Source organism: Pleuronectes platessa, chromosome 2 (genome assembly GCF_947347685.1).
Source record: "Pleuronectes platessa chromosome 2, fPlePla1.1, whole genome shotgun sequence".
In the NCBI taxonomy this organism is placed as follows: domain Eukaryota; kingdom Metazoa; phylum Chordata; class Actinopteri; order Pleuronectiformes; family Pleuronectidae; genus Pleuronectes; species Pleuronectes platessa.
Genome location: NC_070627.1, coordinates 19,604,311 through 19,615,965, shown reverse-complemented (window position 1 = coordinate 19,615,965; position 11,655 = coordinate 19,604,311).

Below are 11,655 nucleotides of genomic sequence, written 5' to 3'. Positions count from 1 at the left end.
TCTCTTACAGTTAAACAACAAAATATATTTCCCATTAAGTCTAATTGAGTTTCATTATCTCATCTTGAGGTGATTTTGAATGTCTCAGTGGAAAAAAGACATAAAATTTCATGCTTCCACGGGGATAACATGGTCATTAAAAACAAACAATTACTACGCACTTTTATTGGTGCAAACAAATTATGTCCAGCCAGCCACAATAAGCACCACTAATGAGTCACATTTCTGTGCTTCAATACGTCACGTGGTGTCCGTTAAAACACAAAAAGCCAGATCCCTATGAGATGTGTGTTTCAGTCAAAGTATTTTTTTATTCACAAACATGTTAAATTGACAACAAATGGAAGCCACGTTCCACGTCTAAAACTATTTTTAAGTAAGGAGAGGATTATAAAAATGTTGCATTGACATTTAAAAAAACTGAAAAAGATTTTGGGACTTTTATTTTCCAGCCAACTCTCATTTTGAGCAACATGACATGCTGACAAATGATTGCACAGATGAGTCAGGAGTGCTTTGCAGTCAGTCATGTCAACCTCTCAGCCAGTTACAGCTGACCTTGTCAACAGGCGCACATCAAACCAAAGTCGGCAGCGCGACTGTTTCAGTAGCCCGGTGCTGACCTGAGGAGGTCTAACCAGAGGTGGGGTTAATACCTGCTGCAGCAAATCAATCTGCTTTTCATTTTCAACCTGCTGGACCATCTCAGCCCATTTCAAAGGCCTCTGTCAAGGGGAAAAAAGGACAATTTTTGCAAGTAATTTTGACATGTCAATTATCGTGGATTTACTGTTATTAGGATGATTGCCCCAATGAATCCTCCCAGTGAGCTGCTTGGATTAAAGGAGCACTTGACATTTTTCTGGGAAGTTTGACAAGGAAAACCTGCAAATATTTTTGTGACTGAATCTCTGTAAAAGAGCGTATTATGAACACGCCGTACGTTTCCAAATCCTCGCTTGCAAATTGTTGTTCAGACCGTGAGATTTTGTGACACAGTTTTATGTTGTTTTAGTAATTATGAAAACATCTTTTTTTAAAGTAATTTCATTTTAATGTATTGAGTTTGTTTAAAAATTGTCTCATTTTATCAATTAGTTCACAATCTTGAACTGACTTTATTGATTTGATGTTTAGGGTTGTGAGTGGTTAACAATATTCTCATACGGTTATGAACTGACAGCCATGGGAAGGGTTTGGGCTCTAAATGAGCCATAATGACAGCCTGCAGGCAAAGCTAATACTAATAAAACCGCCTGACAACGCTACAGGAATGTTGCCACAATTAATGAAACCTACCGGCCTCTCTTCTGTCTGGTGCCAAGGCACATGTGGAACCTCTAAAAGCCTGTGTTCCTGGTGGAGTGAATTACCCCCTCAAACCAGTCACACCAGGATATCAGGATGCAGCGCTGACTGAAGTTAAAAGGCCCAACGCAGGGCCCAATCCCCTAAAAGCATTATTGTATACACGCAAGCTCACGGGGATGGCTTGTGTGCGCTTAAACACAAATACACAGACAGGAACTCGGTTTACTGGCAGATCAATGAAAGAGTAAACAGTGGGTTAAGATTGAAATGATTGAAAAGGCTCGTGATATACCCGGGGTTAACAGTTCTCACTGGAATCTCCTGTGGAACTGCAATGTTTGCATGTGTCGTGAATAGGATTTTGTGTGGACTATTATCGCATACTTTGTGTTTAGCATCACTCGTGGTTCATGTTTCAATAAGATGTGAAACAGAAAACACAATGAAAGAAGAGGAATGTGAGAGTTTAGAAGAAACAATGTTGTGGTGCAGACACCAGCAGAGGGAGGGAGGGGAGAGAGAGGGACCAGGGAGATTCTCCTGTAATTGCTGAGGCGACATGGGGGCAGATTCAAGGCCTTGGGCTGATATTAAAGTGACCTGAGAGACTGCAGACACAACAGGCCTCTAAACAGTCCTGGCTCCACTGTGGAATGATCCTCCCACGCCGGCCGACCCACTGCCCAAACATCACTCTCTTGCCATGTTGGCTGACCAGCATCTTCAAAGTCATGTGACGCTTCTGAGGTGAGTTTGATGAATAAAGAAAAACCAGTGGTGTCTCACACAGAAGCTTTAAATATCTTCACAGACTGACTAGTTGAGGTGACAGAAAAACTAGAGGTTTTTGAGTAAACAAAACTCTCAGGTAATGAGAGGCATTGTGCAACCAGTAATTACAATGTACCATAATGAACAACAATGTGCCTCAATGACACATTTAACAGAATTCTGAATAGGCAGATCTATCCCAACAAGTGTGCAAAAGTGTTTGACACAGCTTGGCAATCTGATTTTAATAGCTTTAAATTGAGCAACGAGGCATGTTCAGTTGAATCTGAAGGCCTTAGTTTGGACACACTGATCATACAAGTTTGAACTCTCTCCACGCAGCACAATTCTATCCAGAAATCCCCCCACAATGTTTTATCACCACCACTTGGGCCACCTCATCTGCAACCACCTCTGTGACTAGAGAATTCACTCACTGTTAGAAAATATAAACTTAATATTTGGGAGGAGAAAGCAGAAGAGACGTTTTTACCAACGACACAAACATACCAATCATCTAAATCATCACCTCAAAAGTTAAACGGTATTATTATTATTATTATTATTATTATTTGTAACTGTAAAAGCAGTGGCAGCAACAATAGAATCATTAATATTATTATTATTATTATTATAGATACTGGTTGAGTATTTTAGTCTAAATTCTACCATCATGAATAAGAACAGTTAAAAAATGTACAAGTACCTTACAGTTGTGCTAAAGTACAATTAACTGTGTAAGTAAATAGCCTTGGTGAAGTTTAGTCTCTGCTGGTAACGTAACCCACAGTTCCAGCATTATTCTTGGGCTATATACATGTAGAAATCATCATTATCATCTTTTCTTTCTGTTACAACAAGTCCTTGTGTGTCCTATGTCTCTACCCTCAGCTTCAGCCCACAGGAGCTAGAGTTCCAGAGGCACAAGGATTCTAACAATAATAAACACATGGTGAAGCTTTTGGCAGCGTCAGGGATAAAAGAAGCAACACTGACTATAGGGCCCACAACAACAGTTGTCCCTCCTGATGTGGACTAGGTATACTACATCACCGAACGTCCTCCTCTGCTGCTGTCATCATTACGGCTGCTAGTTGTCATTTCACAATAAAGACTTACTGTGGGTCATAATAAGCAACTTGTACTGGCAACATACAGTGTCGTCTGTTACAGGAAGACAGTCTCCTCTGTTACATTTGAATCAAACCGTGTGTTCACAATCTCGTGACTCTAATGATGAAGCAGTCTGTGTATATTCCACTGTTTGTGTGTGTGTGTTTGTGTGTTTACAGCTGTGAGGTCCAGCGGTGGATGAGTGATGCCTACCTTGGTCTAACACCATAGTTAACACGGCCGCTCTGGCTCCACGATGGGTGGAGTCGCCAGACAGCATAACTGGGCCCTGCAGCCCACTGTAATTAGCCTTATTGAAGCTGTCACTCAATGAGCCGCCCCAATCTGGTCCCAGAGCGCCCCGGTGTTAACATCAAGGAGAAGGTGCTAGGGGTGAGGGCTTCGAGCCGCTGGTCATGTGATGCTACTAGCTATGAGCTATCTGTTACTGTGGTAATAATGCGGTGATAACTTTGTGCTCTGCCATTCTTCCCCTCGCTAGCTTTTCTCAGCCCCTCTCTCCAGCCTGGAGAAGTGTTTTGACAATCTGATTGTTCGTTGGCATGACGTGATGTAACGAGGGACACATGTTGCCGGGGAGGAGGAAGAATATGGACGTAACATCAAAGAGAGGAAAATGAGATCTTAGGCAGGACCCAAATGTAGAGCGAAATAGGACTTTTAAATCTGTTTATGTATCTCAATGAAGATGTTTTCAATTGGGGGAAATGTAGAGCTCAGATATAAGGGCATGCCTTGAGTGCGGGTTTGATAGGATAACAGAGTCCACATGAAACATGCTGTGTCTAATAGGCTCATAGCTTTAGAGATTTCTGTTGTTCCTCTTAAACTCACAAGTGGTTTTACTCACCGTTGCTGTGGCTCTGACATATACTTATTAATACTCCATGACAGACAAATACAAAATGTTCACCAACAAGCACCACACTAAACAAAAGACAGTACACACACACACACGCACACACACACACACACACACACACACACACACACAAACACACGCTAGTCCTCGAGATTGTCAATCACTGTTTAACAAATTCAGTTGGGTTGCCGTTTTCACACGAGCGCTGACGCCCAAACAGCCAAGTTTAAACTCGGTCCAAATGTCCTGAGGGTGATATGAATGGTGCAGTAGCGCCGTATGTTCACTGGAACTTCCTGATATGTGCCAGACATAACAAACTGTGTTTGTACTTCAATGACTCTTCAGGAACATATTTTTAAAAGGTTGTATTATTGATGTCAGTGAATTTTTTGTCATAGTGTGGAATATATTTCTTGAGCTACTACAGCTCGATCTTAGGCCCGCTCCTGGTTCATGAAAACTGGCAAAATCTTTGGCTTTCGTGATGATCATAAAATATGAGGGATGACCTTTGTCTCATAATCACCTCATGTACAAAGTAAGTTTCACTATGTTTATTGTAAAATATGGATTTCAAACTATTAAAAGAGAAGGAAACTGTGATTCTTACCCTGTGACACAACCCTGTTCTGTAGTGGAAGAACTCTACAACCACAAATCTTTTGTTTACGGAGACTTAAATTCATTAAAATGTCTTAATTAGTAGTATCGCAGAACTGACAAACAAATATGAAACATGATACAGTGACATGTTGCCTTGTACATGATTGACTCCAGAGTCATTCCCAGCCAAAGCTCATGTATCGACTACTTAGTGTAAAGCAAAGTACTCACACGCTGTTAAGGCAGTAAAACAGCTTTGCTACAAAAGCCGGAGGTATTTGTGGGCTTAATTACATTCGTTTTACCCTTGGCATTTTGATGGTAAAACACTTAGCTTAGGAATTTTCATTCCCTTTGTACACCATTGTAATGGACACAAACCCATAATTGTTTCTCACCCATAGGCACTAACTGGGCTTTTTTAATTTTCCATCGCTTGCTCAGTAGCTGTGCCAAGTTTTCTTCAGGTAATGTTGAAACTGTGACTCACAAAGGGTGCAGGCTATGAGAGCAGGGCCAGCTTTGAATGGAGCTAAATATATACCATATTCATAAATACTTCCTGGAATTTGTTATACAACCTGCCTCTATTCAATGAACCTTTTTAGGAGGGTGCAGCAGAATCACATGTATTGCTTCTTTTCTAATTAGAAGTGCTGTTTAATTATGTCTTCCTCAACAGCATCATTGTGCTTTGTTGAAGGAAAGCATCACTCAAATGTAATTAAAGGCTAAAGTCAAATTCTGTAAAAGCTACATCCATCACATAAGCACTTTAATGAGGAAAATACTATGTTGGGCTTATAATTATTGCTTTACTATTGTAACAAAAGAAAAACTTAGATAGCTCTCAAGTGGATTAAAACAAATGGAAATCAGTCTTGGTGGACATAGGTTTCGGTTGTTCCTAATACATCATTTGAATTTTGGCAGAGATGAGGGTGAGAAGTTTGGAGACAGTCAGGGACATAAGATTCACTGAGAAAATGAAGAAACAGCTGGAGGACGCTAAACCTTCTCGTAGTATCATCAAGTTTATCATGGAGCTCCCTATTATATAACCCACATTCTGAGAGAGGCTGTCATGCACATCTGTGTAGAAAGTCCCTTAAAGAACCAAGATGCAGAGTCTATATGGTAACTGTGCAAACTCTTCCAGATTATCTGCAATAATCTGGAGGTGGTCACAGCTAAGCAGGTTATATTTTGACCAAACGGCTAACATTACAAAGGAAAGGAAGACATTAATGGAGTCAAGAAGTGGAACATCCTAAAGATAGAATGGCTGTAGAGGTCCTCAGACCAAGAGTGCAGCCTCAGGTTCTACCCCCAAGCCCACTGAGGATGGAAGGCCACAGTTAACTGTGGACAAATGTGAACAAGTGAAGAAAAAGTCCCACCAGAGGCCGGGTGAAAGGGAGCCTGTGGTTTTTATGGGGCCTCCAGCTTCATCCAGTAAGAAATAAGTTAAGGCTTCATCTAACCTGAGCAGCAAGAAGAGAGGACAAAATCAAACCAAGAATTGTTTTGGGTAAATGCTGCATTTTTCAAAGAGCAGCCACAAGTTATGATTCATTTTGGATCTCCAACCATCCAGATGACTGAGATGGGGGAACAAATTGAGTGAGAATGCTGTTGAACAGGACACAGTGGATTTAGAGTTCATTATACCAAACAAACTATAATCAGTTCTTCTTTATGATTAAATGAATGTTTTGCAAAATTGGAAGAAATAAGGCATTCTTGAGACATCCTGCAATCAAACAATGTGCTTTGTGAGGTCCCAACCACCTTGACCCTTGACCACCAAAATCGTATCCCTTCATATTTCATCCATTGGAGAAATTCTCCCCCAGGTGTTTTTGAGAATCACAAGAATGGGACGGACGGATGTATTGACACCCCAAGCATATTGGCACGATGGGAGCGTCATTACATTGCTGCGTAATGCTGAGTAACTCCGGATGATTAACAACATATGACACCACACACAAAAACAATCCTCACTGCAGAACTCATCACAGCTCTTGGGCTAATGATCACAAATACATATGTCAATTTTGACTTGAATAATCAATTATTTTTCTGCAACAGGATTTTGTGAGTTTTGTAAGTAAGTTATCCCATTTAAAAAATATCACAGCAGGTTTGATTGTTATAGGACAAACAACACGTTTGAAATATGATCTGTTTCTGGCCTTGGATAGTATAATAGTTGTATTTCACTTTAGTGCTGAATTCATTTCACTCTGAATGTTGAAACATGATATAAGCAGAAAGAGAAAAAAAAGTTGTATGCCTGCCAAAGAAATCATAGAAACTGTAGTTTTTCTTTTCACAAGCCTCTTTTCTAGCATTTTCTTCCGGTTCTTACAATGTTGCCTGCTGTTTAACTGCTTTTATATAAACTATCATAGGTAGTTTTAACAGCTAAAATGCTTGCATGTAAAGTGTGTGCTGGTATTGAGTAAATCTCAGCATGCGGATGTCTCAGCATGTGGGAGGAATTGAGGTTAGACTGTGCAGAGACCGGCAGTCCTCTGAGTGAACACTGGAGAGAGCCCGTCTGCTCGCTGTGAGCGACGTTCTATGCGCCCCTCCCCTCTAGGTGCAACAGCAATCACTTCGCTCCACACTGTGGTTTCATTTGTTTGTTTTGACAAGAGCATTAACTTACCAAATTGCACCTTTAAAGTTTGGTATCACTTTGGAAACATACACAGACGGCATCACGAGAAATAAATGCACGAGCAGCAGCCAGGAGAGGATGTGGGCAGACGTTCAAGTCTCTTTCCCCAATGTGCACTCTTGAATTTAATAAGAAGAATTACTCAAGCCATGAGACAAATATGATGTCTTCATCTAACTTTTTTTTAAACTATATTTACAATCATTCTCAGACCCAAAGTGGCATGAGACCATGCAAAAAGAGAGCGTCAAACTGTCTGCCACATAATGAGCATCCCTTTTCTTACTTTACATGTGTGATTGCTCTATTTGGGTGGTCCTGCCATCATACTCTCTTATTTAGGTGTACAAACACGAGAAACGTTGGAAAATCTAATCAAGATGCAAAGATAATGACGTGCCATGTACATAAACACATGCTTTATACAGTAGACGTTCCCTAAACAAATTTCAAGTCTACTTAAATCACGCATAGTCTCTGAGGCCCTGAGGGAATCATCATCTTCATCATCATGAGCTGGATTCACTGTGGACATTGTGATGGATTAGATTTGATCTACTCTTGACAAATGGAAATGAATTGCACGTTGAGAAGATACGTATATACAGGGACGAGAGAGAGAGAGGACGTATCGCACACAAAACAGGACAAAGCGCGTGGCATGTGAACCTGCACACAAGCAGGCATGTGCGAGTGGAAACACACGTGTGAGTGCGCTCAAATCTGCAACAACAGTTTGGTTTCTGAGTCATCACTATGTGAGCAGTGTGACAGATTGCTGAGAGACAGGGTGGTGCAAATAAAACACTAATGACAATATAATGGCTCATTAGCTTATGATGTGGGGAGCATTGTGTGCATGTATAACCGTGAGTGTGTGAGCATGTGTGTGTGTGTATGGGTGTGTGTGTGAGCAGAGGGAAAGCCTGCAGTGTGAGCATGTTCCCAGGCTAACCTGACTAGGTGAGACTTTCTGGCACCAGCGTCTCAGTGCAGCCCTGAGGGAGCTGTACAGTGCTGCAGCCTATGAACTGAGGTATGTGCGCACACACACAGACACACAGACACACACACACAAACACACACACACACACCCACACATTACAGAGAAGGCAGAGGCTTCTCTTTCTCTCTATCTCGTCTCTGAGCACGGCTCCGTTTGAAGCCGTAAATGCCACAGAACATGATGATATACTGTAACAGGATGTAAATACATGGTTCACATTGTGCACATAACCAACTATTGAGGCATAATAACTTTTTAAAACCTGTGGGAACGCTGCATCCTCATACTATTTATGTTACCATTACCACAGTGTGTCACACTTAACACTCAGGTAAAAAGGTAACCTACTGTGGTGATGGGTGAGTTTCAGGGTCAGGTCCCTTCATGTGTTTGACATTATTAGCAGAGCTACCATGTAATCCAGACTCAATCCTCAGGCCAATGAGACTTTATTGGGGGTAAAGGGTGATGGTTATGGAAGCTATTAGACAATAATGGAATAAACTCCCCTCCTTTAACTTATTGGGTCCCTGGAGGATTGTCCCATTTCCACCAAAGTTACTTATCGCTGTGTATTTAGGAAGAATTGATGACATACCTTAAAAGGTTTGGAGGGAAAGCTAATCTCGCAGTCTGATAATCCCTGTTTTCGGTTATGATTTTAAGTATGGTTATCTCAGAGAGCACTTTCCCAGGGTAAGAGCGGAGGAGGAGGGATGAGTTGAAGAGATACGATCAGTAACTAAACCATGAGGATGTTAGACTTTAACGTTTTTATTTTATTTTCTGGTGAAAACGTTTTTTTGCGGCCTCTGCTTTATTTTATCATATGCTGTAAGTTTTTGTGTTAATTCAAGTGTGAAGTCCTGCGTAAGTCACTGCAGCTTTACACAAAGGAATCAAAATGGATTTTTTTTCTTTGTCAACTCGACTGTTATAAATGACTCTAAAGAACAAAAGCACAATGCATCCCTGCTGAGTGTAAAGTCGCATCACACGTACTTAAAAGAGTGGGTAATGATGACTCTTCTCTCTCTCACTCTCTCTCTGGCTCTGTAATATCAGTGTTATTATCCGTCATTAGCGTCTATTACACACAAAGTTGTTGCACTGATCATCATCTTTGAAGGCGCCATAATTACAGGGGAGTTTGCCAGGAAAGGTTTTGAAACGTCTGAGACAATATTGTCTGACGAAGACAAATTCGCTACAGGTTGCCTCCACTCGGAAAACTGTCACTGGAGGAGAATGGTGCTTGAAAAGGCTTCAGACAGCTGCCTCTGCATCCACCAGCTCAGATTGAACAGTTTTATCTGTCACAACTCTCCTCCCTTTGTTATTCTGCTTCAAAGCGGGACATATTATTGTTTTTCCACAAGTCTGTAACAAGTCAACAGAAATGAAACCCTGGGGATTTAAATTCTTACATTTATGAACTACAAAAAAGAGCCAGAAAACCGTTCAAACTGTGCTCTAACTCCAGAATAATGCCCATCCCCAGACTGGAGGAACAGGGGCAGGAGTCTAACCTGTGTAGGTCCCTGGGAGCCTGTGGTGGGGCGTTTGGCTCTGTGAGAACGTGGCGTGGAGGCTAAACCCCCTGTTTCACTGGAACGTGTTTTCCTTTCTCCATGTTTGGACACACAGCAGACAAGTGGAGGTTAGGAAAACACTCCGCTAGGAGCCAAAGGACTTATCCGACAAGTAATTAGGAGCGGGGTCAAGTTGAGAGAACTAAGCCCTGTAATTCCCCCTGCAATGCCACGGGTGAGGTAAGGCCTGCCTGGAGATCCTTTTCCTCCTGAGAAGGCCCTTAAACAGAACATGGCAGAGAGACACAGAGAGAGGAGGGATGAGAGAGGGATGAGTAAGTCAAACAGAAGCATTTAAAGTGGAGAGAAGGGGAGACGGTAGACGTAACGCTGAATCTTTGATTTTGCCAAAGGAAAAGCACTTGTGTACTATATAGCATACAGTGTTAAACGTTTTTAAAAAAATGTTGGTTAAATTTGAGCAATTCATATTTTACCATTTCTTTTTGCTTGGAATTATCGAGAAGTGTAAAAATGCTCTCGGTCAGAAAGGTTGAGCTTTATGAACAACAAAAAAAAATCTGAAATAATCAATGATCAAAAAGTGAAAATAATTTTATTTTGCCAATATCCAAACTGTTTGCCAAACATACTGTGATGACAGTATGTTTTGAAACAATTCAACTTGGGAAAAATCCCCAAAATAGATGGTATTTGACCATGACTATTGGTTTGCGGTGAATAAATTTCACCAAAACGAAATTTCAGTTTTCAGTTTCTAATCTGAGCTAGACAAATATTGCAGATGTATGTTACTATGAAATCTTACAACTTCAAGCATAGATACTCGTGGGATTTTAACATAGCTGTAGTTAAATATTTCCAGGGTTTTATATTTTCAGTCTATTGCACGTGAGATGGGAAATATTGATAGTTTTATTAGATGCTTTTAAGTTGTATATTTATAAAAAAAACTAACAGCACATAAATTAGATCAAATAACTCCTTAGCTTTGAAAGCAAATTAAATGATTAAATGATACTTAAAAATAAAAGCTCTATACAGTCATCCCATTGTATAAAATATTGTATATAAATACAAATAAAGAACCAAACCGAGACAAAGACACAAGCAACTCTAAGCTGAACGGATATTTTAAGATCACCCTCTCTAGCATGTACAACGCTGTGTTAAAGACACAACGTCAACACAACGTCAACTCCTGGGTTGTATTTCTGCTTTAAGCTGCACGTTAAATTAACTGGTGATGAAAAATTCTTTTACATTTTTGGAGCGGACTCTCCTGTCAATGGTGGCCCCGCCAAATGCGTCGTCTTTCCTTGAGCCCAGCGGGTTCATGTGAGCCCTGGTGAGAAAACACCCATTATGTGTTCATAGCCACAGTAGGGCCGTGCTATTGACCTTCACCTCAGCTTTCATGTGGCTCAATCCTAAAGCAAACCTCACAACCCACAACACGTTCGTAAATCAGTCGCTCAGGACAGATAGAGCAAGAATCGACCAGTTTTAAAGCAACATAAAGAACAAAATATAGCAAAGAAATAAACAAAAAAAAACATTCCTAGTGATGATTTGCACTTTAATTCAATTGTTCAATTGAACTGTTGTTTTGGTGCCAGTAATTTCCCTTCTCTCAGCCCGAAGACTCCATGTTCCTGTTTGTAAATATTGTTATGTTGAATGCCGCATTTAAACATAATTTTCAGAATAGCTTTCATCTTCC